Source organism: Podarcis erhardii, assembly GCF_964252035.2.
Source record: "Podarcis erhardii genome assembly, chromosome: 6".
Lineage (NCBI taxonomy): Eukaryota > Metazoa > Chordata > Lepidosauria > Squamata > Lacertidae > Podarcis > Podarcis erhardii.
Genome location: NC_138510.1, coordinates 51,889,603 through 51,916,030, shown reverse-complemented (window position 1 = coordinate 51,916,030; position 26,428 = coordinate 51,889,603). Strand labels below are relative to the sequence as shown.

The window sequence follows — 26,428 nt, the reverse complement described above, 5'->3', positions numbered from 1 at the left end:
GTATTTCCTCCAAGACTCTGTCCTCATAGGCACAGCTGCACATGCCGCTGTTGCAATAGAATAAACCCCTAATGATATAACAAAGCCTCAGATGCTCCAGTCAGAAACGGGAACTGCTGAGCTGGTAATTCTGAATGATGTATGCAGGACAGCCCCTGAATTAGGGCAATCCAGTGTAGTTACAGTTTAAAAGTTATTGACTTTTAAACTGGAGAAAAACATATTATTGGGGGGGGGACATCTGGCTGGGGGCTGAATGTAGCTCCCCAGGCATCTCTATCTGGCCTTTGGGACTCTCCTAGTCCACATCCTCTTCCCATGCCATAACCCCTCTTATCAAGCTACACCCCTCACTGGCCCTGCCCCACACCAAGCATTTTTGCCTGGCTGGCATGTGTTCTTGAACTATGACAATGCCTCTTGCTTGCCTTGATGGAGAGATGTGTATGTGGAAAACTCTGACTTTTTGCATGGCTGGAATGTAGCTTAGTGTTCCAAGGTAGGAATCACCAGTATTCCTCCACCTGCTTTTTTGACTTTGGCCTTGCCTACCACTGGCATTTGTCCGCCCTGTCCCCAGCTTGGCTGACAAGGCATGTGGGATGTCGCTGACCATTGTCTTCTCCATCCCACTGTCCATGGCTGCCTGCTGAGGCGCTTATCTGATGGATGTGCCAGAGCACAATGCATGCTACAGCCAGGCTCCCTGCTCAGCACATATAGTGATCAAGTGTGCACTGTGAATGCTGAAAATGCAGCTCCGCTGCCTCAGTCATATGGAGGGGGGACACCTGGCACACTTCCCGAAAACGGCAGCAAAGGTGGCATGTGCCATACAATACAATGAGGTGCTGGTGTGGTAGCTGCCCACAGATGTCAGCCTGGGTGGGCAGGAGTCTCTCAGACCAGGACACCTGAAGGGGAGACGAGAGAGAAGTGGCTTTGCACCCCTTGGTACTGCAGGATAGTAATGCCAGGAAATACTTTGGGACATAAACCTGCCAAGCCTGGCCTCAATAGACTGTCAAACCCCCTCCTGGCCTCTTTGCCCCTCTGACTCACATGCCCTGCCCCCTACTGATGACACATTCCCTCCTACATGCTGCCTGCCCTCCTCTCCTCCCTCAGCTCAGGGCATCTGTCCAGGTCTGCACCTTATCCCACTCTGCCCTGCTGATACCTGTTGCCTTGGACCTCCCTCCTGCTAGATCCCTGTCTCCCCCTAACCCTTTGTTTATCCCACAGCTAATGCTTCCCTGAGAGTGTTCATGCGCTGGGCTGGCCATTGCCACCCAGAGTGGGTTGTCGCTCCTTCCCCAGTCCGTGATAGGAGTTTGCCTGAGCTGAGCCAAACCTGTTTCCTGCAGCAGTAGCTTCCACGTGTGTAAATGTTTGAAGTTCTCAATTTCTGTCTGACCACCACCCTGCTGTAGGAAAGGCCCCTGCAGCAAGGGTGACTAGGCCCAGAAGCAGAGCCTGTGAGAAATGCAGGAAGAGACCTGCTGAGCGACCCCTAGTGTTCAGAGAAGGCAATCCCTATCTGAGCATCCCTGAGAATAAACACTAGACACAGAGAAAACAGTCCTAATGGAGGCCTTTCCAGAGTGCACAGTTCCTTGGTTCCTTCATGGGAGGCGGTGGTAGGGGAGACTTTCTGAGGTGCCATATGGGGAAAGAGGGTGAGTTTGGCCTCTCAGCAACACAGGGATTCCTTGATATACAGTGGTACCTAAGGTTAAGTACTTAATTCGTTCTGGAGGTCCGTTCTTAACCTGAAACTGTTCTTAACCTGAAGCACCACTTTAGCTAATGGGGCCTCCTGCTGTTGCTGCGCTGCCAGAGCCTGATTTCTGTTCTTATCCTGAAGCAAAGTTCTTAACCTGAAGCACTATTTCTGGGTTAGCGGAGTATGTAACCTGAAGCGTATGTAACCTGAAGCGTATGTAACCCGAGGTACCACTGTAATCAGCATCTATTGGATAGCAATCTGTGAAATCCCAAAGGCAGCCACATGGAAATAATAGTGCCCACTGCAAGTGTGGTTGGTTGGTTGGTTGGGGGGCAGGAGTGAGGTTCATGAGGGTGTGCTTTTTTTGTGCTGGCATGGCAGCCAAGTATAATTCTTTGCTTTCCACCCCTCCTTTCACATCATGGTGATAGAAAGGAAGCACATCCAGAGCGGCTCCAGTGTTACCTTGAGGGTCTCCTGTGGAGAAGGCTGCCTAGGCCTTAATCTTGTCTCCGGTTGCAGCACAGCTCCTGCTGCTGCTGCTGCTGCTGCTGCTGTTGTGGTGGTTGTTGTTCCAGTTGTTGCTGTGTGGTTCTGTTTGTCTTTTGGTTGTGAAAGTCATGTTGGTATTCAACCTAGCCCACCCTTCCCCACCTGCAGCACCTCTCCTCCGGCCTGGGCACTACTTAACCCCTCCTGCTGTCCTAACAGAACTTGAGACAACACTACCTGAAGGACCAACTTCTGCTGTGAAGGTAAGAGAAAGAACAGAAAAGAGAGCTTTTGGAGGTATTGCTGAAAAACAAGCAGTGGGCCTGGCCGGAATGTTTTTTAATAAGGTTGTCCCTGCTGTCATGAGGCCTCTCTTAGACATATTTTCTGGGGATTTCTGGCCGTGCATCGTTCACAGGTTTATTTGAGGTGACTTTCTGCCTATTGAGGTGGACAGCAGCATGTTACTCTGAATGTAAAGAGAAAGACATAAATAGCAATGAAGAAAGAGGGTAATAAGAAAAATATTAAACTGCACAGTGGAAATCCCAGGAGGATTACTATTGCAATAACTGACCTCCAATATAGTGCCATTTATTTCATGCCATGGCAGGTTTATAGGTGCTTGTAGGGCTGCAGACGAACACCAATTTGCCACTGCAGTTTGTTTTGATAACTGAAACTTTCAATAAATCTGTATTAAAATCAAAGAGAAAATTAAATAGACCCAAGTTGGTGGCATGAGGGATAAGGTAGCACATTACTACACTGGCCTACTCAGTCAGGGACATCTGTCTCTTAGTTCAGTTGCAGGTCACAATAGTAATGATTGTGTGAGATCCAGGGAACATCCCTGAATGGCAGGCATCCAGCAATGCTGCACAATGCAAAAGGAAGACCTGTCTGCTTTTTCAACAGTACAAATGGTGATAATATTATTATTATTGTTATTGTTGTTGTTGTTGTTATTATTACATATATATTCATCCCAAAGTAGCCTAGGGTAGTAAACAAGTAATAACACAATAAATGCATCTTACAAACAATTCCAATTGAAGTAGAGGCTGGGAAAATTCTCTACCTAAAAGGTGTGGGATAACCATCCTCATATAACCAATGTGCTGAAGTCTAATTAATGCATGAAGCGGTTAATATCATACAGTAAGCTGACCTGCCAGACTTGGCTATGTCCACTTCTCCTCACCTTAGGAGGAACTAGGTAATCAAACCTTTCTTTCTCCCCAGTCTAACTGCGAACCTCAGTGTGTGAAGAAGTTTGAGCCAGTTGTTCCAGCTCAGTTCACACAGCGCTCTCTCTCCCTTGAGTTTCTATACCAATAATTTAGAAACTTTCAACACTTTGTAAGTAAGCTATGTTTTACTGCATGTGCAACTATTTCTGAATAACATGAATCTGACCTTTGTAGAGTTTGTAAGTAAACCATTTTTTAACTTACAAAACATGGTCTTTTCCTATGCTGAGGGAAGAAGGAAACTTTGGAAAGAAACTTTAAAAAGGGATATTTTAGAAATCACTATAAAGTATCTATTTTAAAGGTCTAAAAGTCTATATTTCTCATGTTTTACTTTGTTGCATATTTTGTGACTTAAAATCTCTGCTGGGATTGTCCCAAATATGGCTCTCTGATTGTGGAATGCTTTCCCCAGGGAGTCTCACCTGGCACCTTTGCTACATATCTTTAGGCACCAGGCAAAAACATTCCTCTTCTCCCAGGCCTTTAGCTAATTAAACAATCTATGGTCTTTTCAACTGGGGCGGGGGGGGGGGTATTGCTGTTGTTACATTGTGTATCTTTGTGCTTTTATATTGTAAACTGTCATATGATCCTCGGTTGAAGGGTGGTATAGAAAATGAATGAATGAACGAATAAATTAATGAATGGCATCCAGGAAAACACACACACACACACACACACACACACACACACACACACGTGCACCAATAAAAGGCTTGTTGGAAGAGATAAGTCTTTCATAGGCACAATACAACAGAGAATGCACCTAATATTTAAGGGGTGGGAATTCCAAAGGGTGTGTGCCACAACACTAAAGGCTCAGTTCCTTTATTATGCAGAATGGACCTTCTGTTAATATGGTACAGTATAAGCAGGAGGCCATCACTTACAGAGGGCAGTGATTGGCTGGATATATAAGGGGTGAGATGATCTTTCAGGTATCCTGGTCCCAAACTGTATAGGACTTTATGCATCAAAACAAGCCGTACAGCTATTTAGCAGCCAGTGGAATTCTTCCAACAGCAGGGTAACATATTGGTGATATTCTGTCCCAGCAAGCCGTCAAGGCACCACATTTTATACCAATTACAGCTTCCAAACTAACCTCAATAATATTACAGTAATCCAACCCAGAGGTTATCAGCACACTGACAACAGTGGTCAGGCTATCGTTAGCAAAAAGTGTTCCTCCTGTCCCGGCCAGTTTCCACCTGAGCCACATCAGAAGGCAACCTCCAGATGATACGATGAATGGATACAGCTCAGTTTTAAAGGACAGAGTTTTGCTTTTTCTGTGAGGAACTTCCAAGGGACTGAAACAGTAGTCTCTTTCATTCCCCCTCCCCCCCCCCCGCTCCAGATTACAGATCTCACTTTAGAAGGATTGCAAGGACTATCACCTTCCTACCAACTCAACAGGATCAGCTTTCTTTTTAGGTTGAATAAACCCAGATGCCAACTTTGCTGCCACATACATCCGGACAACACCATTACTGGCCCCAACAACATCACACATACCATCTCGGGACTATTTAATTGCTCATCGTCTAACATTGTGTATGCCATCAAATGCCAACAGTGTCCTTCAGCTCTCTATATTGGACAAACAGGCCAAACCTTACGCCAAAGAATAAACGGACATAAATCGGACATCAGGAATCACAAGACAGAGAAACCAGTAGGAGAACACTTCAATCTCCCAGGACATTCTATACAAGATCTCAAAGTAGCTGTTCTATTACAAAGGAATTTCAGAAATAGACTGGAAAGAGAAGCTGCTGAATTGCAGCTTATTACCAAACTTAAAACCATGGAGAGACCTGGTCTGAACAAAGACATTGGATTCTTATCTCATTATACATGACAAAGCCATTTTTCACCTTCTCACCCCTTGCTTTTTCCTGTAAGACCTATTGCAGTCGTTAAGAGTCGTCAACAGGCTCATCACAGCTATCTGCCAATCACCCATTCCCACCACCCTTCTGAGTAATACCCCTCCCCACCTTCTCACTATATAGAAGGGTCTGGTGACTTCTGTTTCAGTGTATCTGAAGAAGTGTGCATGCACACGAAAGCTCATACCAAGAACTAACTTAGTTGGTCTTTAAGGTGCTACTGGAAGGAATTTTTTTATTTAGTTTTTAAAAGGAGCTGAACTGATGTGAAGTCCATACATCTTTTCTTGATTATTCAAAGAAGATTTCCAGTCTCACAATAGCCCTTCTACATACAGTATTATTCAGGTAACAAGGAAAAAAAGTGTGCTGAGGCTTATAGGTATCTAGGCTGAAACCATTAGATTACATAGAAATAGTACTGATTAAAAATAAAATAAAGTTTATTCAGCAGAGAAAGGAAAAGTCAGGCATATCTGAAAATAAAAGAAACAAAAAACACATCATTCTCAGTTATAAAATCTATTTGTTTAGACACTTTCCTTGGACAGGACAATATTTTTGCAGCCTGATCCTTTGGATGCTTACTTGGAAGTAAGTCCCTCTGTGTTCAGTGGAGCATAGGATTGAAGCCTCAGAGTCACAAAGCAGCCTTTTTACCAAATGCATGAGTTCTAGAGAGAAAAATCTAATATCTGCCCTTGTTAAGTCTAAGTAAAAACTTGGATTAGTTACTCCTCAATGCACTTCCATCACCCTTTTGTACTCAGATTCAGTGTGGTTAAAGAATGGTAGATGTTGATCTTTCAGTGCATAATTATGGATGTAGAAAATATTATAATCTCTTTTCATGATTGAATATGGAACCAGGGAGTGGTGTACATATGGCATTGCTCTCACTCGCAACCTTCAGGCTCCGAGCAACCTGATCCATTTTTCCTTTTTTACGCATTTACCTACAACAACTCACATGAGAGGAACTATGGATTTAGTGGAACCTACTTAGTTACTCTAAAACTAGTCTTCATCCTCATCCTGATTGTCTTTGTTACCCATTTAAGGTGTATTTCACTTTGCTGAATATTTCATATTGACCGCCATTTCAGAATAATAACAAGAAGAACATAAAATAAATCAGTTCTCCCCTCTCTCCATTTACAATCTAACCTGATGACATTATGGAGAACTCAAAGGCTTGCACATTATTTTGCAATATTTTGATCAGTCTAATTAAGGTATTGGCCTAATATGGACTTTTCCATTTTTCATGCTACAGCCATTCTCAGGGGTATTGGACAGATCTGTGGGATTGCATCTTCTTTCTAACATCAACACATAGAAAACACCTTTACTCTGTGACAGTTATTACTGATGTCACTTCTCATAATATCTTGTTGGAAATTAAAGCAGCAGAAAAACTGAGGGGAGAAAATAGGCAATAAATATCTTCAAAGTAATGTCTCTAAGCCAAACACATTGCAGTTAAAGGCATGGTTGCAAGAAACAACAAGAATATAAAAATGTTCACTGTGAATATTAGTATTCCCTCCAAGATGGTTAATTAGTCCCACTGGCAAAGTTAGGAACTTAAGGATTTGGTCTGACACATTATTAACTTGTTAAACAGAACATAGCATAATATAAGATTTCTCCTTATGGGTATTACAGACATCATCACAATATTTGTACTCAGCCAAAGTGATTATGCTGGCATACAGAAACTGTTTTCAGAAACAAGACGGTTGTGTAATCCATTCTGGCTGATGCTGAAGCTCTTGAAGAGCTCTAAGTTTAATTCTCCATGGGATAGCACTAAATTTGGTGGGGGACCTATGGCAGACCACCCTGGCCTGAGGCAATGGCAGCCATCGGTTGCAATTTCCTGTGCTTCCTAAATCCCATCCCAATTTCTCAGCATAGGACCAAAACTGCCAAAGAGCATACAAAGCTCTTTCAAGTTATTCCATCTCTTTCCCTGCTTTTCACCCTCCCACTGACTTGAGTGCTGTTGAGATATGAGATCTTGCCCTTATTCTGCCAAATTATATTACCTCTTGAACATATAACTTTATCTGTTGTAACCCTTACACATAATTTTAATTAAGCTGCTTTAAAACAAAGCCTTTTCTACAAGAGAACTCCCCCCGCACCCAAGTTGGCACAGTTCTTGTGCTTTTAACAGCTTTTCTTGATATAGGACCCACCACAAATCCTTCTTTAAGAGGCCTCAGATAGTGGAGGATGGTTGCTCCATACTCTATTTTTCATCCAGAAGAGCCATAGTTGGCTCTTTGGTCTTCAGTTCCTCATAACGGCTCTGGCCAATCCCTATGAAACCTCTCTTGAGAGGGCCAAATCCCATGTAATAATCAGAGGTCCTCCAGGATTCCAAAAGAAATAAAATGCATCCAGATATTTTGTTCTACAGTCCTACAAACTATAGTTTGGAAGATAAAGAATTACCTGAGGGATTGTTCAAACCACAGTGTGCAGCAAAATGTTTGACAAATCAGGAAGTTCTATTAATCAAACCAATGTGAGGGAAGAAGAGAGCACCTGCCCATAAAGCTCATTCCTAATCCTCAAACCAAACCATTGATCAGAGAATTAGATGTCTTCCAATACATAGGATGCACTGACAGTGCCTATGACTGACTGCCTGGTCTGCCCTGCCCACATTTAATTCAGTTTGCCTGCTCCTCTTTAGCCCTTCCTGGTATGACACAGATTGTAACTAAAGATACTACTGCACCTAGCATGGAGATAACAGGAGTGGGCCAAAGATAGTAACCAGACAGTCAGGAATCATAGGTTCAAGCCAAGTTGAGAATAAAATCAAAGGTGATTACCGTACATGGAAAATGTAGATGAGAGGTTAGGCTCTGCAAAATAGATGCCAGAAATAGAACCCAAAAAATATAAGAATCAGGAATAAGAAAGTGAACAGTGTTAAAGTAGTGAAGCAGTAAAGCAGAATTAGCACAAACTCGTATTATGCTATTCAGTACTCTGCTGAACTACTGTTTGGCATATTGCTTTTAACAAATTAATAAATACTGTGTTGAAATGATTATGATATTTTAAGTAGTTTTATTGGGGGGAGTTTGAATTGTGTACCACCTTGAGCTCCTTGGAGGAAAAGGTGGTACTGTATACAGTACTATTTTTCTGGAAAAAGAAGTGTATAAGGGAACACCTCCCTTGTTCTCTTATAATGGCAATATGAGCCATCTATGAGGTGTCAGAACTGAGTTCCAGTGAATTGCAGCTGAAAAAGTCCTGGTGGTATATAAATGTAATAAATAAATAAATAAATAACTATGTAAACTGCCCTGGGAATAATTTTATTTTGAAAGGCGTTATGTATATTTTTAACCCACATTTTTCCTTTCTGACGTCTGTTCTCCTTGCTACATTCAGATGTGGAAGAGGGGGAAAGAAGCTGTTACTGAAAGATATGCTTCTACATTAGAGGCTGCATCCAGTGCTAGTCCTGATCAGAGTAGACCCAATTAAGTCAATAAGCATGATCATATTAGATCCACTAATGGGTCTTCTCCAAGCAGATATATTGCTGGTGCTGAGGGGAGCACCAGACCAGAAGACTGCATCTGTCACCATCTTCATTCCTCTGGGCTGGAATGTAGAGTCACAAGCTGAAGCAATGTCAGGAGTCCAGAGGCACTCCAGTAGCGATGGTTTAGGCACAGGTCCCTTAAATGACTGAAGGTGTAAACAAATACATTTGAATGAGAACAGTGGGCCTTGTGGGATGCGGGGATGCTGGGGCCACAGCGTTGGCCTGATGGTGCCACACACTGATACTGGACATAGCAGAACACTAGACCATGCCAGGAACTTTGCTACCAGCATTAACCCTCTTTATTCCTCTGGGTCTATGTGTTTACAGAGAGACAGAAAGGGAGTTGAGTTTTGCTGGAGATAACAATGAGACCCTTTATTTCTCAATGCCATTCTGTCTTCTTTTTTTGTGTGTATGTCAAACATAATGAGGCGAGAGGTAAGCTCCATTTCTTACCTTTCTGTCTATATTATGTTATGGGTTCCCCTCTCTGCATCATAACATATTTCTGCAGCTGTTTCTTCCTACCCAAGTCCCTTTGTCCCTACTGAAATTCATTCTGTTAGTTTGGGCCCAGTTCTACAATCTCTTAAGATCATCTTGAATCCTGATTCTGTCTTCAATGGCATTGTGGGTTAATACTATTCTAGTATAGTGTCCTGATCAAGGGAAATAATAGTTCTGCTCTATTCTGCTTTGGTCAGACCACACCTGGAGTACTGTGTCCAGTTCTGGTCACAACAATTTAAGAAGGATATTGACAAGCTGGAGCATGTGCAGAGGGCAACCAAGATTATAAAGGGCTTAGAAACTAAGCCTTATGAGGAGTGGTTGCGGAAGTTGGATATGTTTAGCCTGGGTAAGAGAAGACTGAGAGGAGGTGTGATAGCCATCTTCAAATATCTTAAGGGCTATCACAGCGAGCAAGCTTGTTTCTCCCTGCTCTGGAGGGTAGGACCCAAACCAGTGAAATCAAGTTATAAGAAAGGAGATCAAGACTAAAGATCAAGAAGAACTTTCTCACAGTAAGAGCTATTCAGCAGTGGAAGAGACTCCCTCTGGAGGGGGTGGACTCCATCAATGGAGCTTTTTAAGCAGATGTTGGATGGCCATCTGTCATGTATGATCTAGTTGAGATTCCTGCATTGCAGGGGGTTGGACTAGATGACCCTTGGGCTCGCTTCCAACTCTGCAATGCTATGATTCTTTGAGCCTACAGAGTTTCAGATGCTGTGGTTGATTTACTGTTGTGTTCCACCCTGTTGGGGTATAGGGTTGCAATTTAAGGCTGCAATTTTCTGAGAATAAGCCCCATTTGGGTTACCTCTGAGTAGACATGTCTATATTTGCACTATCCAATGAGATTGGGGGTTATTTGGTAATTTTGCTATTTTAGATTATTTTGATTTATGTGTTGTATTTAGTGTGTGTGTGTGTGTGTGTCCCCCATTGATATGCTGGTTGCCTCTTTGGGAGCCTTTGGGCCACAAAACAGGACAAAAATAAATCATAATATAACATAATACTACTGTATTAGATTGCAATCCTAACTTCGCTTACTGGAGAGTAAACCCTATTGAATTTAACAGGATTTACTTCTCAGTAGACATAATTAGGATTGCAGTCTTAAAAACTAGGTTAGACACATCTTCAATGGGTAGCCACAAAAAACTCTGCTTCTCACCTTCCATTAAAATGGGAACGTATCCTACATATGTTTTATATTTTCCTCTTACCTATTAAGTAGTAAAAGGGATGTATTGCTCAACAGTTTTAAACTGTTAACATGTTACTAGACTGAAAAGTTATAAAAAAGGTAGATAATAAAGAGGCATTAAATATAAAGGTGTGTAAATACAAAATCACTGACACATGGGGATGAGCTATTGTCTTATCTAAAAGGGTGCTATCCCAAGGAGAACAAGATTTGACAATTCATTTAAAACTCTTGGTTTATCCCCTCTTAAAATTAAACTTTATTATATACATACTTTATGTTTGCATTACATAAAACTTTTAAAGTTAATATTTAAAGTACAAAAATATAAAACTTCTAAAAAAATTCACTAGCATATATTTAAATACACATAACACACCTTTAAAGGCTATTAACCCAATTCTAAATATGCTTACTTTTGTGAGGCTTTCCCCAATAAAGAGAAATGTCCTGCAACGAGAAGTCTGAATTAAAACAAAGTGCTTGGAATCTAAAATTCAAAAGATTTGCTGAAGCCAAATCTGAGCGCACATAATGATATGAAACCCGTGTGTTAAAAGCAGTTTCCGTGCCATAACTTTAATCTCCATTCCAAGGGTTCCTGCCTTCTCTGGAAGGGCGAGCTCCGGGATGCTTCCAGCCACACACATCTCCGCCTCCCAGCTTTGCTGAAAGGTCTGAAAACTACATTTCCCACGATGCCACAGGAGAGAGCGGCGCGCGGCAAACTTGGTGTACGCATGTCCGAATCCAGGAATCCCGCCCCTTAGGGCGGGAACCGCAGTTGTGGTTGGTTGCTACGGCTGCCGCTTAGAGTGAGTTCGAGGGTCAGAGGGCGCGAAGGTGAGTGGTTGCTGTTGGGGACTCGTGGTGCTGAGGGATGGGGGTGGCCGGGGCCGTCCTGGGGGGCGGGGGTGTCGGGTGTCGCTAGATAGGGAGATACCTAAGGGGCGTGGAGCTGAGGGGCGTGTTGGATGGGGCTTTAAGGGCCCGCTTGGGCCCTACGGCCAGGGTTGGGGGAGCTGAGCAGGCGGCATTGGGCGGCAGAGCTCGGCCTGGAGCGACGGGCTGAGGGGGATCTCACCGAGTATTTGGATCAAGGGGCGCCGGTGCCCCTGTCAGCGCGGGCGGGACGCGCTTGGGAAACGGAGTTACCAAGATCGAGTGGGGGGGATGGGCTGAGGTAGATGCAAGGGAGAACCCAGTAAGGCCTGGCTGGCAAAGGTGCATTGGGGGGTGCTGGGCCTGTGCTAGCCGGTGTGTGCTCGCGTGCCATTGAGCATAGAGGAATTTGCATAGGAGACTGCGAACACGGAGTAGCAATGCCGTGGTTTGCGGGGAGGGGGCTGGATGCCTTTGGTGCAGTATTTTTCCCCTGTGCCTAGGATCTTCTTGTAGTGTTGAGACACGAGGGTATATCGGATCTAGAGGGCAGACTGCATTGGGCCAAGGGTTGGAAGCAAGGGGTTTTGGTTTAATTGGGTTATAGGTTGTTCCTATACTGCACAAAGGATCTAGCTCAGCCTTTCTCAACCTTGGGTCCCCAGATGTTGCTGGACTACAACTCCTTTGATCCCTGACCACTGGTCTTGCTGCCTAGGGATGATGGGAGTTGTAGTACCACATCATTTTGTGGACCCAAGGTTGAGAAAAGCTGGAGTTGGAAGAGTGAGGCAAGAGAGGTGTGCCAGTGTAGCATTAAGACTTGGGTCAGAAGTGATGCTGCTATGTTTGGGTTATGTCAGGTATGGATGCATTGAGAATTGAGATCTGGTAGAGACCAAGCCAGAATCTAAGGCAATGGACTGTAGTGACAGGAGGAATTGGGGTGATGGGTAGACTGGGGTTGTTAATTAAATCATTTCTTTTTAAATATTTAAGGGTTGCAGGTGCTCCATGGAATTCTAGAGTTGGAAAAAACTAACCATTTAATCTATATTCACACACATGCATACACTGCACCAGTAACTGAGGAATAGAAGCATGGATGGGTGGTAAATATTAAAATATATAAAAGTGGGTATGTGGACTGCACATTTAGGCTGCAATCTTAAACCATTTACCAGGAATTCAATCCCATTGAATTGAGTGAGATGTCTTTCTGAGTAAAACATTGTTGGGAGGATCACTCTGTCAGAACTTGCCTTCACAGTGTACACTGTTTGCCACATTTCCATTTATAAGAATCTCACATAGAAATGCATGTACAGTGGTACCTCGGGTTACAGATGCTTCAGGTTACAGACGCTTCAGGTTACAGACTCCGCTAACCCAGAAATAGTACCTCGGGTTAAGAACTTTGCTTCAGCATGAGAACAGAAATCCATTAGCTATCTTTCTCTTGCTGCCACCGCAGCGCAATTTCTGTTCTCATGCTGAAGCAAAGTTCTTAACCCGAGGTACCACTGTATTGATATACTGATGGAGAGGTGTGAGTTAGCATTCTTTCTAGCTTGCCATGATTCTTGAATTAGATTTCTCTGCTATACCATTGCCAGGCTTGTGTGATGTTGCCTCTAGTTCAGTGGCTTCCAGAGTTTGTTTCCACTTTAATTTGTTTGCTGAAGAATATATTTGTGTGTTGTAGAGTACAGTGGTACCTCGGATTAAGAACTTAATTCGTTCTGGAGGTCCGTTCTTAACCTGAAACTGTTCTTAACCTGAAGCACCACTTTAGCTAATGGGGCCTCCCGCTGCTGCTGCTGCTGCTGTGCGATTTCTGTTCTCATCCTGAAGCAAAGTTCTTAACCCGAGGTACTATTTCTGGGTTAGCGGAGCCTGTAACCTGAAGTGTCGGTAACCTGAAGTGTCGGTAACCCGAGGTACCACTGTAGCTGAATTGTGTGTTTAGTCACACACTTTGTGTGTGGTGTTGGATAATCTAGTTGGGCCTTACAATCATTCTACACGAACTAAGAACACACTCCAGAATGTGCCAACACTTAATAAACAGTTGTAGCTATACTGTGCTTCAGGAAAGCTTAGCTTTCATTATTGATTTTGTCATTGGGAATTTATGAAAAGTTTCGGGGATCTCTACAGCACAATTTGAAATCTACACGAGTTTGTCTTGAGGATCTAGCAGAGACATGGTTAACTGAATTGTACTTTATCTCAAATGGGATAGTGGGTGGCTAGGAGGAGAAGTTTTGTTAGGGAGTTTCTGAAAATAGTTGCCTTGTGAGACATTTTTCTATTTTTGTAGTGTTACTTTAAACATTTTTTGTAGTCCTTTTTAATGCTCAGGACACTTGTATGTAAGTTTGGCATGTGAGATTTTGCTCATTATATTGTTTGAAAAATAATCGATGTGCCAAAAGTTGTTAAGTGAAATGGCTCACTGAGGAGTGGTAAGAAAACCTGTGGTTTCAGATATGCTCCAAGCATACCTGAAGCTAAATTGATTTTTTAAATAAAGTTTTCAACCTGATTCTTCAGTTATAGGATGGAATATTTACTTACATATTTTATTGCTTTACAGTAGGTCAGTTCTACATTTCCTGCATATAAAATGTTCAGTGAATTCTATCCTTTGACCATAATGATTCACTTATTCAGAAGATGGCTCATGGGTGCCAGTAGGGTTTTCTGTACCTAGTACACTGCATGTTATTTAGTCCCTCCACCTTACTGGCAAGAGGCCATTGATTTCCATAAAATTTGCATGTTTATCATAGGCAAACCAGTGACCACTTTGCAGGTGGTACAGAGGAGCCAAATAAATTAGGGGTCACATACAAGCGCTAAGATGTCTGACAGAATGCCATTAGTTGAGGCTTTCCCCACAATTGTATTTCCACACTAGAATTTCTGCCTGCCACACAGCTGTTAAATGCACAGATGCCCTGCTATTCCTCTATACCAGGGGTCTGCAACCCGCGGCTCCGGAGCCGCATGTGGCTCTTTTACACCTTTGCCGCGGCTCCGGGGCGGATACTAGCGAGGGGAGGAGGCGCATTGTGCGCCCCAACACTCTCCACTGTGGCGGGCGCTGTACTGGCTGTGACGTCGCATGGGGGCGGTGCGTGCGTTAGTCACGCACCGTCCCGATGTCACCTTCCCGTCTGCCCGCTACATTGTAAGGGGCATGTACACTGGTCACTGCATTGAAAGGGGGCATGTACGCTGGTCACTGTTTTGAAGGGGAGTGAAGAACACACACACACAAAAAGGTAAATTGTTAATTTAACGTTTATTTCTATGAGGAGAAGTAATTCTGAGGGGTCAAACAAAGAAATAATAAAAAAGTGACAAAAAAGTTATTTTTATAATGACGAGTTTTGCGGCTCCCAGTTTTTTTTTCTTCAGAAATGGGTCCAAGTGGCTCTTATTGTCTTAAAGGTTGCAGACCCCTGCTCTATACTAACTCTAAACCAGGGTAGTTAGCCATTTTTGCCCATAGCCATATGTAGGATTGTACCATATAATGGAAGTTACTGGAATCTGGAGTGTATAACTAGATGTAGAAACCTGTTTTAGTAAAAGGAAAATAAATGTGATCAGCTAGGAATATCCATATAGGTTTACCAAGCTGATAGAATAACAATGTTGGACCTCTTCTCTAACCACTCCCCCCCCCCCCCCCCGTGCAACTGAATCCTGTTCCAATACCTCTTTTGGATGAAGGATTTCGCATTTGGTTTTATTCCTTAAAAGAACATTTTAATGCCTAGCTTCATTTTGGCTCTATTAATTATGGTACACACATAGTTGCTTTGATGTAGGGAATTTTGTCTGCATCAAGAGACAAAATATAAATTGTGCACGGTTCCAGTATTTTGTGTTGGGGTAACATAAGGTGTGCAGGTGAAATTTGGCTCACCAGTCCTCCCCATTTGGCCTATGAGACTATTTTGGGCAAGCCATATTTACATTTATATGACTTATTTATTTATGTATGTATGTATGTATGTATGTATGTATTTGTTTCGTATACCTTAGATATCAGGGCAGTTTCACAATGTAAAAATATAAGATAAAAAACACAAAATACATAATAAAACGATAACAACTTCCTCCCCACAAACCAGTAGCCCGCCCCCCAAAAAAACATTTAAAAGGCCGTAGAATATTAATCAGCCCAAAGCCTGGTTGAAGAGGAATATTTTTGCCTGGCACCTAAAGGTGTATAATGACGGTGTCTGCCAAACCTCTCTGGGGAAAGCATTCCACCAGCAAGGCAGCCACTGCAGGAAATGCCCATTCTCGTGTTGTCACCCTGCAGACCTCTTATGGAGGAGGCATACGGAGAAGGGCCTCAGATGATGATTGCAGTGTCTGGGTAGGTTCATATGGATAGAGGCAGTCCTTGAGGTATTGCTGTCCTGAGCTGACTGACAGGTATGCTGATTGTCGGGCAGATCAGAAGCGCTGTGCAAAGTGCTTCGCAAGCCCTGTGCTTGGGAAGCACTGAGCACAGCCTGTGGCAGTGGAGGAAGATAAAGATCTGGTCTTCTGGGCCAAAAAAGTTCTGCACCCTGCAGCTAAGGATAGCACCTGTGGATTTCACTCAGTGTTCAAAATTCACCATGTGCATTTTGCACCTGGCTATTGGCCACTTGCGACCAAGTGAAGATGCCCAGGGACCAGGATGGTGCCTGACATCTCCACCATCCTTGGATCTTGACTGTTTTCACACACAGCACATTCTGTAGAATTGTATCTCTTATATTTTATCTGCACAATCAGATTGAATTTTAAGGAACCAAAAAGTCATATTGAAAAATACGACTTTTGAACTGCCTGGCCTGAAAATGGCAATAGACATTCCATTTTGGTGACTGTAATCCTGGTTTAAGGAGCCATTTGGCGCCTAGCTTATATATATGAGTTTCTAACACTGGTTTCACTGAATCTTCATTAGATACAGTAAGATAGTTTGGTCGCTAGAGCATGAGACTTAACTGGGCTTGACTCAAGGGTTGAAAAAGATTCCCTGCTCCTGCACTAACCTATGTTTAGTGTGACATCCATGAGCCTAGACTTCTGGGTTCCTGCTCTCTCTCCTTCTTTTAATTAACCATCCAAACACAACAAATGGAGGTTAATCTTAATTGTGGCTAGTTTCAAGTAAACCAGCTTCAGGAAATTTGGTTTGAAGTTAGCATCTCTGAAACTAGCCATAGTTAAGAATGACCACAATTGGTTGGGTACAAATGTCATGATAAGTTATGGTTATTCAAAAATAGAAGTGAAAGCTTTTGAAGTTTTCAGAACGTCCTGTACATGTGGGAAGGAGGCAATGTGCAAAACTGAGAGGAGGCTAGGCTTGTTCATGTCTCACTAAACCAGTTTAACTGCATTCAGTCATCATACTAATGAGTACATTTTTCAAATACACTCAAGATGTGTTTAAGTATAAAATGGACTGTAGGCTTTATGGGTTCAGAATACTATTGGCATCTGCCTATCCTGAAAGACAGTGGAGTGCACCTTTGGGGGTGAAGTCAAACCTCTGGGTTAGCAGCACCGAAGTGACCTCTCTGGGGCAGAAGCCTGGGCAGTGTGTATGGAGGTCCTGGGCTGCCCAGACAACAAAACCCCCCTCTTGGCCTCACTGATGTGGACCAAAGGAAAGCAGAGCAATACATTTGACACCAGCTTGGCTGAAGGAGTTGCCGGAAGAAGGCATACAAGGTGCCATCCAACCCTCTTAAGGACCACACTTTGGATTTGTGTAGGGTTCACTCCTCAGTCTTTTCTTCTGCAAGGCAGAGGTGGATTAGGATCAGAGTTTTCTTTCTCCTAGATGGGCTACCTTCCTAGGTTGATGAGCCCCATCTGCCCTCACTTCCCTCTACAGCACATGCAGAAAGCACCTTCTTGACTTTTGGACCCACTATTGGTCTCGTCTGCTCAATCTGCCAGAGACTGTCTTTGCATGCAGGGGAAGACCCTAACTCATTGGGAGTTTGAGACCCATCGACTACCCTCACCTTGCTTAGCTGGCCAGTCAAAGCCCTTTCCTGGAGTGTGGCTGCTGTCATATGCTGACAGCTTCTAGGAGCCACAGGTGAGTGCAGGGTGGGGACCAAAGTTGGAGAAACTACCCCAGAAGGAGCACAACATGTCCTCCACCAGAGGTATTACACCATACACCCTAGCATATAAATGAAGATGATTTAATCCTTCCTGACAGACTGAGTCTCTATCTTAATTTTCACCATAGGTTAGTTATCCTAACAGAGGCACACTTGTTCCTGCCACAAGGAGAAAGCAGGAGAGGACATTATGGCACCATGGTCATACATCCATTTGTTCCATAACCCTCTGTTCTTTTCCTTCTTTCTCTGATTTAAAAAAATATATATATATTCTGAACACTTTGAGTTCTGAAAGCACCACAACATTCTGATTTTAATGCTTTAGTATATACATTTTTTCCTCGATGGTGGTGATGAAGCCCCTTTTATAGGTGGAGCTAATATGATGTACATATTAGAAATTTTATAGAGATTTAATGAAGTTGAATTGTGGAGGGAAGCTGCGGGTGGGTGGGGGGAGTAATATGCAATAAGTATGTTTTCAATGTTTTTGAACTTTTTTCAGTTTCTTTTTCTTCTTTTCTTTTGGTGTTCTGTTTTTGCTTTATTATTTAAAAAAAAGAAAAAAAGCAATTTAAATGGAGATTAGTGGAAGTGGACTTGGGCTTCATTTATTGCTTTCCTACTGTGACAATGTTGCCAGTGTAGAAATGTAGGTACATGTCCCTCTGAAAGTGCTAGGTGAAGTGAAAGGCTTACCCCTGAGAAGGCTGTTATGGCCTTACATCCCTACAAAGTGAATGCTGGTTTTTCCATTGCATACATGGACTTTTTCTGGCATAGGATGCTTCCATCTCTTGGCATACCAGTGCAAGCTTTTGCAACTGGTCGGTTTGTGTGTGCATCACAAACTGCCCTCAGGCTGAGACCCAGAATCTTTTAATGGGTGGGTTATCTCATGTATAAAGCAACAGTTTAGAGGTTGTACACACTACAGTGCAAATATGATCTTGTATTATGGGGATGGAATGAAGGTGCTGCTTTTGGATTGGCGTATATTTTGAAGATGCAATATGCTGCCTCATTGGACTTAATGGTGACAGGACCAAAAAGAAGAAAAGGGCATATAACCTTAGTAAATTACACAAAAGAACAACAACCTTGCAGCACTTGGCTACAGAATGATGCCAACAAACGCCAATGATTGACTGTTGTATGAATTTATCTGGGTTGGTGTGGTTTTTTGTTGAAAACCAGCTATTGGAATTATCTGTCTCATTTATGCCCATGCATGGGTTTGATTTGTTTTAATTACACTTGCCTGTAAAATTTAAATATTAGTATTATGCACAAAGATCCCATAAAATGAAGATTCATAGGCTAACATGTCTCACTGCAAAAATTAGTTGCATGCCTGAGTATCATTCATTGCTTGTTTGTTCTTTGTAACTGCAAGGCAGGCATTAAGCATTTCTCATGGGGCAGGTGAGGTCTCTCTTCCCTGCCATTGTCTGCCTTTGTTTCCCCCTCTTCTTTCTCTTGGGGATGGATGTGCATGTGTGTGTACACACACACACACACACACACACACACACAGTCCCTATTTCTATTACTTTTTCCTCTGATATATCCAGGCTGTGTAGCAGCCTTGGTGCCAGGGCTTCCCAGTAGCCCCTTGGCAAACAGTGTAGTGCAGCTGGGAACATAATGCAGCATAAGTGGTGCCTTCCTGGGTCACACCATCTAGCTTAGTATCAGAGCTCAATTGAGCCAGAGCTTACCAGGGCTTAGTCCTGCAACCTGGTTTCTGTGCCAGAGCTTGGCCCTGGAATATGTGAAATGGGATATTAATGCATTTGAATTGCTACCTCCTGCCAAAGAAGGGAAATCTCCCAGCCCCTGCAAGCTCCAATTTCAATACAATATTGCTTCTGTTCTACAGGGATATCAAAATACAAAATATAATTAAGCTTTAAGTGAATCTTCATGAATCTTTAGGTAGTTATTTTGGTCAGGTAACTTTCTAGAACAATTGGAAGTTAATTTCACCTACAGTGTGTGGAGGCTATCATGGGCCTCAGCTCTGACCGTTTTTTTCACACACACACACACACACACACACACTCTCAAGAACCCGTGTCTTCTATAGCTAAGACATTGTATCCTCTTAATGTTTCTAGCAGTCTATTTTTTATTAATTATTATCACATCATTATTAATTAATAATGCAGCCAACTGGAATGGCTCATCACACCCCAGTGTTGCCATGTTCAAATGTAAAATATTTCTGAAATACTTTTAAATTGTCTTCAATATTTTATTGGATTGATATATTTGTGTTCTCAAAAGCTTGTCTCATTTATTTTGAGGGGAGTGGGTGGGTAAATTTCTGTTACTTACATAGTACCTCAACCTCAGGCACATCTACATTATCAGCACCTTTCAACATCTGAATCAGATATAATTTTCATTTTTCTTATCTGTGAAATTTCTAGTTCCTGAAATGTATAAAAATGCTTAAAATATGCACATGCCATTAGTTCCTTTGGCATGTTCCCTCAATGCACAGAGCCAATGTGGGGCTTGTAACTGTACATGTTGGCTCCACATACAGGCTTTGTGCATAGGACTAAAGATCCGAGAAGGGGCACCACCATCTGTACAACTGTATGTGTGAACATGCTCAATGCAATTGGAAACCCTCCACAGTATGTGGAGTGCCTACGTCTATACAGGGTAGGCAGCCCCTCTTGTGCACCTACCTTTATGAGTTGAGGATGGGGATAGGGAAAATGGGGTGCATTGGAGGTGAGACTGGCAGTTGCAAGACTCCTCTCCACATGTTTAGTCTACTTGTGGAGGCAACATCTGAAAGGAGCTGTTGATTAGAGACATATGGTAGTTTTCTTTCCGATCAATAGAAAAATGAGAGGATTATTTGTATGATATACTAGTGACCAAGAGCACAGACAAACTTGCCCTAGGTGCCAGAATGTATTGAGCAAACTAACCCCTCCTCTTTTTTTAAAGCATTCTAGTATTTCATAAGAAAAAGTTACCAATAGCAGGAGATGAAATCATGGACAAGTTTCTATAATCTGTAATGGTCTATAAATGTCTTATCTTGCACTCCTCCAGGTTGATATTTCCCGAGTTATTGGGTGTTTGAATGTTGTACATTTTTCCATGTCACACACACTGACTCTGTTAAAGTACTTCATGATGCCTAGCCATATTTTATAGCAACATGGAGTAGTAATAGTTGGAGAATATATATGAAATATTGACATGACTGGCCAGTTGGGATGGTTTGCTCAGTCAAAAGGTTATAATCTGACCCTTGACATGCAGGAAAAACGTCATTCTCTCTTTGTGTTTATCTAGATGACGTTTCATTTTATTTCTTAATGATCTTTTGAAAGCTCAGAAGTTCAGCTTTCATTTATTTACTGAAGAAATTATAGATATTGAACCTGTGACAGGTTGAAAACATGAAATGATGCTTGATGAAGTTGTGGAAACTACATGAGTGAGTTTCAACTGGATTTTCTGTGGTTGGAGGATAGGAGTTCAGGTCCCTGAATAGTTCATTTTCCTTCCCCATGACTCATAATGGGGAGATAGGGAGGGAGGGAGGGAGGGAGGGAGAGAGAGAGAGAGAGAGTGTTCACATGTCATGCTAAGCCAAATCATGGCTAAGCTCTAATGTGTCAGCTTCTGGAGAGGAGATCTCAGCTGCATTACTTCTCCCCAGTTCCTCTGCTGTGCCATGCTGTGCTAAACCATGGCTTCTCTTGTTGTGTTATCCAAATCTTGGCTTGTGGTTTAGCTCTCCTGGACAACTGACAAGCTATAAATCAGTGTTTCTCAACCTTTTCCCGACCATGACCCTCTTCCGACCTTGGTTCCTTTCTGTGGTCCCCCATCCTACTGGTAGAAAGCTAACCATTTAAATGTTTTGTTTGTAAATATAACATGTTTTGTTTATAATTTTTATAATTAGTACAAAATACAATTACATAAAAATTATACTATTAAGTATTTCTTGATCAATGTGACCTTTGTGCTTGATGACCAGAAACAAGCTTTTTTATATCTTGTTCTATTGCTGTGAGGGATAACCGAAGATCACCTCTGTCCATTATGTTAAGGCGATTCCGTGTTAGGCTGCGTAAATAATTTGCGCAACTGAAATCTCATTCTACCAAATACTTCACTTCTCCGTTTTCTGTTTTCTTTTCTCAGTCACTTCTCTGTTTTCTTCACTTCCCTCTGTGGCCCCCTAGTCTTGTGCCGTGGCCCCCCCTTTACGTGATTTTCACCTGTGGCAATCAGCACTTGAAAAGAATGGTGAAGACACTTGAAAGGTGTTTGGAAACTCATCTTTGCAGCAGCTTCATCCCCACTTTAGAGATCGCTGGAGCACTCTTTAAGGGAGTGGGGAACATTTGCAAAGAGCGCCTGTTTTAAGGCAGACCCTGCAATCCCATCTGAGCATGCGAGGGCGGGGATTGCCCATAAGCAGGTGCTCTTTGAAGCACTGCTCCAGTGGTCTTTAAAGGGAAAGGGAGGAGACTGCTTCAGAGAGTGCTGCAAAACATCACCTGTTTATTCATTGCTGTGCAATGGAGCAGTCTCTGCCAGTGCTGGTGACCGACTCTGGCAGTGACTGCTCTGTTGCACAGTGATGAAGACAAAATTGGGTCTACCTGCTTTTGCTGATTCTTTGGAAAGCTTGCTCCATGCTGATCCTTTTTGGAGGTTGAAGGGATCAGGGCAGAGCATGCTTTTTAAAGGAAGTCCCGCCCACCAGCTGATGCCACCAGCAATATCAGCTGATGGGTGGGTTGGTGTTGCTTTGAGGGAAATGTGTCATGGGCCAAATTGCACCAGGCAGGCCCAAACCAGGTCAGAGTTTATACAGGTTACAGAACACACATGTTTTAAAAAAGAATATGACACACAGATTTTGTTAATGTTTCTTATCCTCCCAGCTTGGACTTGGGATCCTACACACACACCCCTTAGTCAGTACCACACCAACTGTTCAGATTCAGAATGGTATCTGCGGACTGATGCCACTTTGGTGGGTCTGAGGAGATGCGCATGAACACTGAAATGTAGTTTAAAATGGCGTATGAGCTGGCTTCTAGGAAAAAAACTTCTTCAAAGTTTGGGGCTGTTATGGAGACAATTACTTCTGGGATGTTATTGCTGCTTGCCTTCACTAAAGTAGCTTGTTGAGGTCTGAATGTCAGTATTGCCATTTGTGTGCTCTTTCTCATGGGCATTTTTTAATTTCATCCAACTCCTCCCCTCTGAATCTGTGCAATGAGTCCTGGCACTTGTTTTAAAAGCAGTACTTCAGAACTTGTGAAGTTAAATTGTGATGAAGGAGAATTTTTCTCAGCCCATGTAGAATGAATTCCCTTAACCCAAAAGGAACCACAGTCCTCCTACCCCATGGTATATCTTAAATCTGGAAGCTGGAGCAGGGCTTCCATATTAGAAGATGGATATCCAAACAGATATGAACCCTGACACTTCTCTTTCAAGAAAATAAGCACTGGATATGTGTGATTATTATGGAGTTCTGTCCTTTACTTTTCTTCCATACATGAAATTCTTCTCCCTTGAGGATGGCAAGCTCTGGTGCAGGCTTCATATCTAAGAATATGAAGCAAAGCAGTTGTTTGTGGAAGCCTTACACATGAATAGGTTTGGGAGACATCCCATCATCTCAATTCAATATGAAAAGTATCAGTTAAACTTGTTTCATGTTACTGGCTGGGAAAGGGGCAATTTGTCTTAGCCCCTGTACGAATCACAGAGCTAAAATAGGGTTAATTGCTCATGCTCATGAAAATTTATTTATGTGTAAGAGGTGTATATATATGAAATAAGCATGTGTGGCTGGGTGCTGGGTACAGCTGCATGCATTTCTTGGATATATTTTAATATTTGATACAATGGCTCTTCCTGTTCTGTATACTTCCCTGTACAGTTGGCGAGGGCCTGGGTTTTGCCACAGTAAAATATTAGCGAAGCTGTTTTACTCCAGAGCATTACATCTGCCTGATAGCCCTACAGCTACACAGCTTGGCAGCTTTGAAGATTTAAAAGGCGTCTCTCTCAAATACATGTTACTCTATGATGGGTTGGAAGTGACTGTTACTAACTTCTATTTGGCTGTAATGTATTTATTAATGACAATAAAAGGCGCTAGATGGAAAGATGGTAGTTATGGCAAGGAACCTCTAGGATAAATATAATGTTAGGCTACAAGGGCAGCTGCTTATTATTTTTGTAGCTTGGCTTTCCAGTTTCCGAGGCTTGGTCCATTGCTTTATGGAAGCAACATCTTTCACTTCTGCCATTTCCCCTCTTCTCTCTCCCCCTCCCCTGGTGCTAATGCACCACAGTGTGAACCAGCCTATTCTGTAAAAATCTCCACTTGCAAAGTGGCCCAGTCTTTAACCTTTCTGTGTGCATGTGAGTGCATCTCTCTAACCAAAAATCCTTCTGTGTGAAGGTTATAAAATGTGTATTTACCTGACCTGCTCATCTTCAATTATCTTCTAATCTGGCCCTTCACTGGTCTCCCAGGTAAATACAGCTTTAGTTCTTCTTTAAGGCATATTATTTACCTCATTAAGTGTGTATTTTGGCACGTGCATTATTTACCTGATAGACTAACGGGTACAGAGGAGCAGTTGGTGTCTGTTGTATAAATAACCCCTAATGTTCGCAAGGGACTCTGCCTCCTGCCTTTGTGTTTTTGGTGGAAAGTCTTTGCTGTTCCACCTAATGGTCATCAAAGGGTCTTTCCTGTTCCTGCTTGCAGCAGGAAGATGTGAATAATGTACATACCAATGGAGGGTAGGTCTAAAGCTTTGCAGTTTTCCACCGCAAGTAGCCTCCATCAGCAGGAGAGAAGAACTAGCGCTAACCTGCCAGGGCCTTTGGGGATGAACTTTATGGCACAGTAAGACCTACTGAAAAGCTATGGATTTAGGTAGTGTGTGTGGTGCTGGTATTGCTCAGTTAGTATTGTTGGGTCTAGTAAGGGTGACTCAGCCAACTTAAGATGTGTTCTTGGTCTAACATACTAAGGTACTGAATAATTTCATCCCACACCTTATGCTAGTTTTGAGTATAGACAAATGATTCGAAGGGTCTTAAAAGTTTAGGGTTGTTCTGTTGTGCAATGGAATTGCCCTCTCCTCTGCTCTGCAGCGCCCCCCCCCAAATCTGCTCCAGAGGTTTGGGAACCCCCCAGAGCATATTTTGGTGGCACACAAGGAGAGGATGGGAAAGTGTCATTGCACTAGTGAAACTCTGCTCATGCATCATTGGATTCAACTCTGTTTCTCTGTTTTCAGTTTGAGCTTTCAACGTGGGAAGCCGTGTGTTCTTCTAATCCTTGCTCAATATTCCAGGGTACAATATTATAGGAAACCTCTGCAAGGCTGTAACTTTATCTTGGAGATCCATTTAGGAAAGGTGCTGAAGATCAAGCATCTTGAGAAGGATTTATTTTTTTTTTGGTTGGGGGTGGGTGGGAGGGTTCAGTGCCAAGGTCTTAGGTATGTGTATGCAGGTCTCTTGTGGTCAGAATGAGTTAACAGGTGAAGCTTACAGTTGGCTGTCTTTAGACATCTGTAGTATAAGCTACTGCTATAGAAGCTGCACAAATATGGTACAAGTAAGTAGCACTGAAGGTAGTCACTGATCAGTATGATTTAAAAGTTTATTAATCATATGTATACATAGTTTGCAGTGATGCCAAATAGCAGCAAAATTTTTTAAAACAACAACAACCTTGCTCCTCCCAAGAGTTCATTGTATGTACATAGTCTTGCCTGCATTGTATCCTCTGAGATAGGTTAGGCTGAGAGATTGTGACTTCTTCAAGGTCACCCTGTGAGCTTCATACTCTAGAAGGGAGCTGAACATGTGTTTTCCTAGTTTATGTGCAACTCTACTCATTCTATTCCAGGGGTCAGCAAACTTTTTCCACAGAGGGCTGAGGGCTGGTCCCTCAGACCTTGTGGGCAGCCAAACTATATTTTTTGGGGGGAGGGAATCCCCCCCACGACTCTCCCCTCCCTTCTCCACAGCACTGGACGAGCCCCAGTGGCTGCTTACCTGTGCCTTGCGAGTGGCAGGGGCTGGCGGTGGCGGACAGACGATGAGCGGTGTGAAAGGGCTGGCTCCAGAGAGGGGCTGCTTAAAATGGCACTCAGCCAACCGCGGCTCAACAAAGCCCAGCCCCCTTCCTCCTCTAGGCAGGGTGGGGAGAAGCCAGGAGGAGGGAGGGAGGAGGCACCACCGTGATGTGTGTGTGGGGGGGGGGGAATGGCACAGCGTTAGATCAGAATTCCCACACCAATCCACACTGCGGACCATTCGCGGGCCGGATCCAGAAGGCAATAGGGCTGGATCCGGCCCCCAGGCCTTAGTTTGCTGACCCATGTGCTATTCCATTTGTCATATCCATTGTTGAGTCTGAACTGGACCAGGCATAGTAACTTTTAGTGTTGGCTGCTCATGGTTACTGTGCTCACCAGATGCTCTCTTAGCTCTATTTTCACTATTTGGTAGCAAGTATTTAGAAAGGGTTTTGGGGGGCAGGGGTTAAGCATTTGAGAAGGGAGGTGTATAAAGGGTTTTTATTTCTCCTGCTGTTTTATTGAACTGCATTATATGATATTTTAATAATTTGATTCTTGCATTTTTACTGTTCTTGTTATTTTGTTGTTGCTGTGGATAC

The 26,428-nt window shown here is 42.9% G+C and overlaps 1 protein-coding gene across 2 annotated transcripts in view; it reads left to right on the top strand.

The window, feature by feature from the left end:
* The first annotated feature begins 2,270 nt into the window (after positions 1–2,270).
* ERI3 (ERI1 exoribonuclease family member 3) overlaps positions 2,271–26,428 on the top strand; it is a 201,504-nt gene continuing 177,346 nt past the window's right edge. The window contains exon 1 of one of the 2 annotated variants that reach the window (XM_081865602.1): positions 2,271–2,484. The gene's annotated coding sequence lies outside the window, so the exon portion shown is untranslated. Of the gene's footprint in view, positions 2,485–11,410; positions 11,516–26,428 lie in introns of those variants that run through there. The other variant, XM_081865601.1, reaches the window with a different exon arrangement.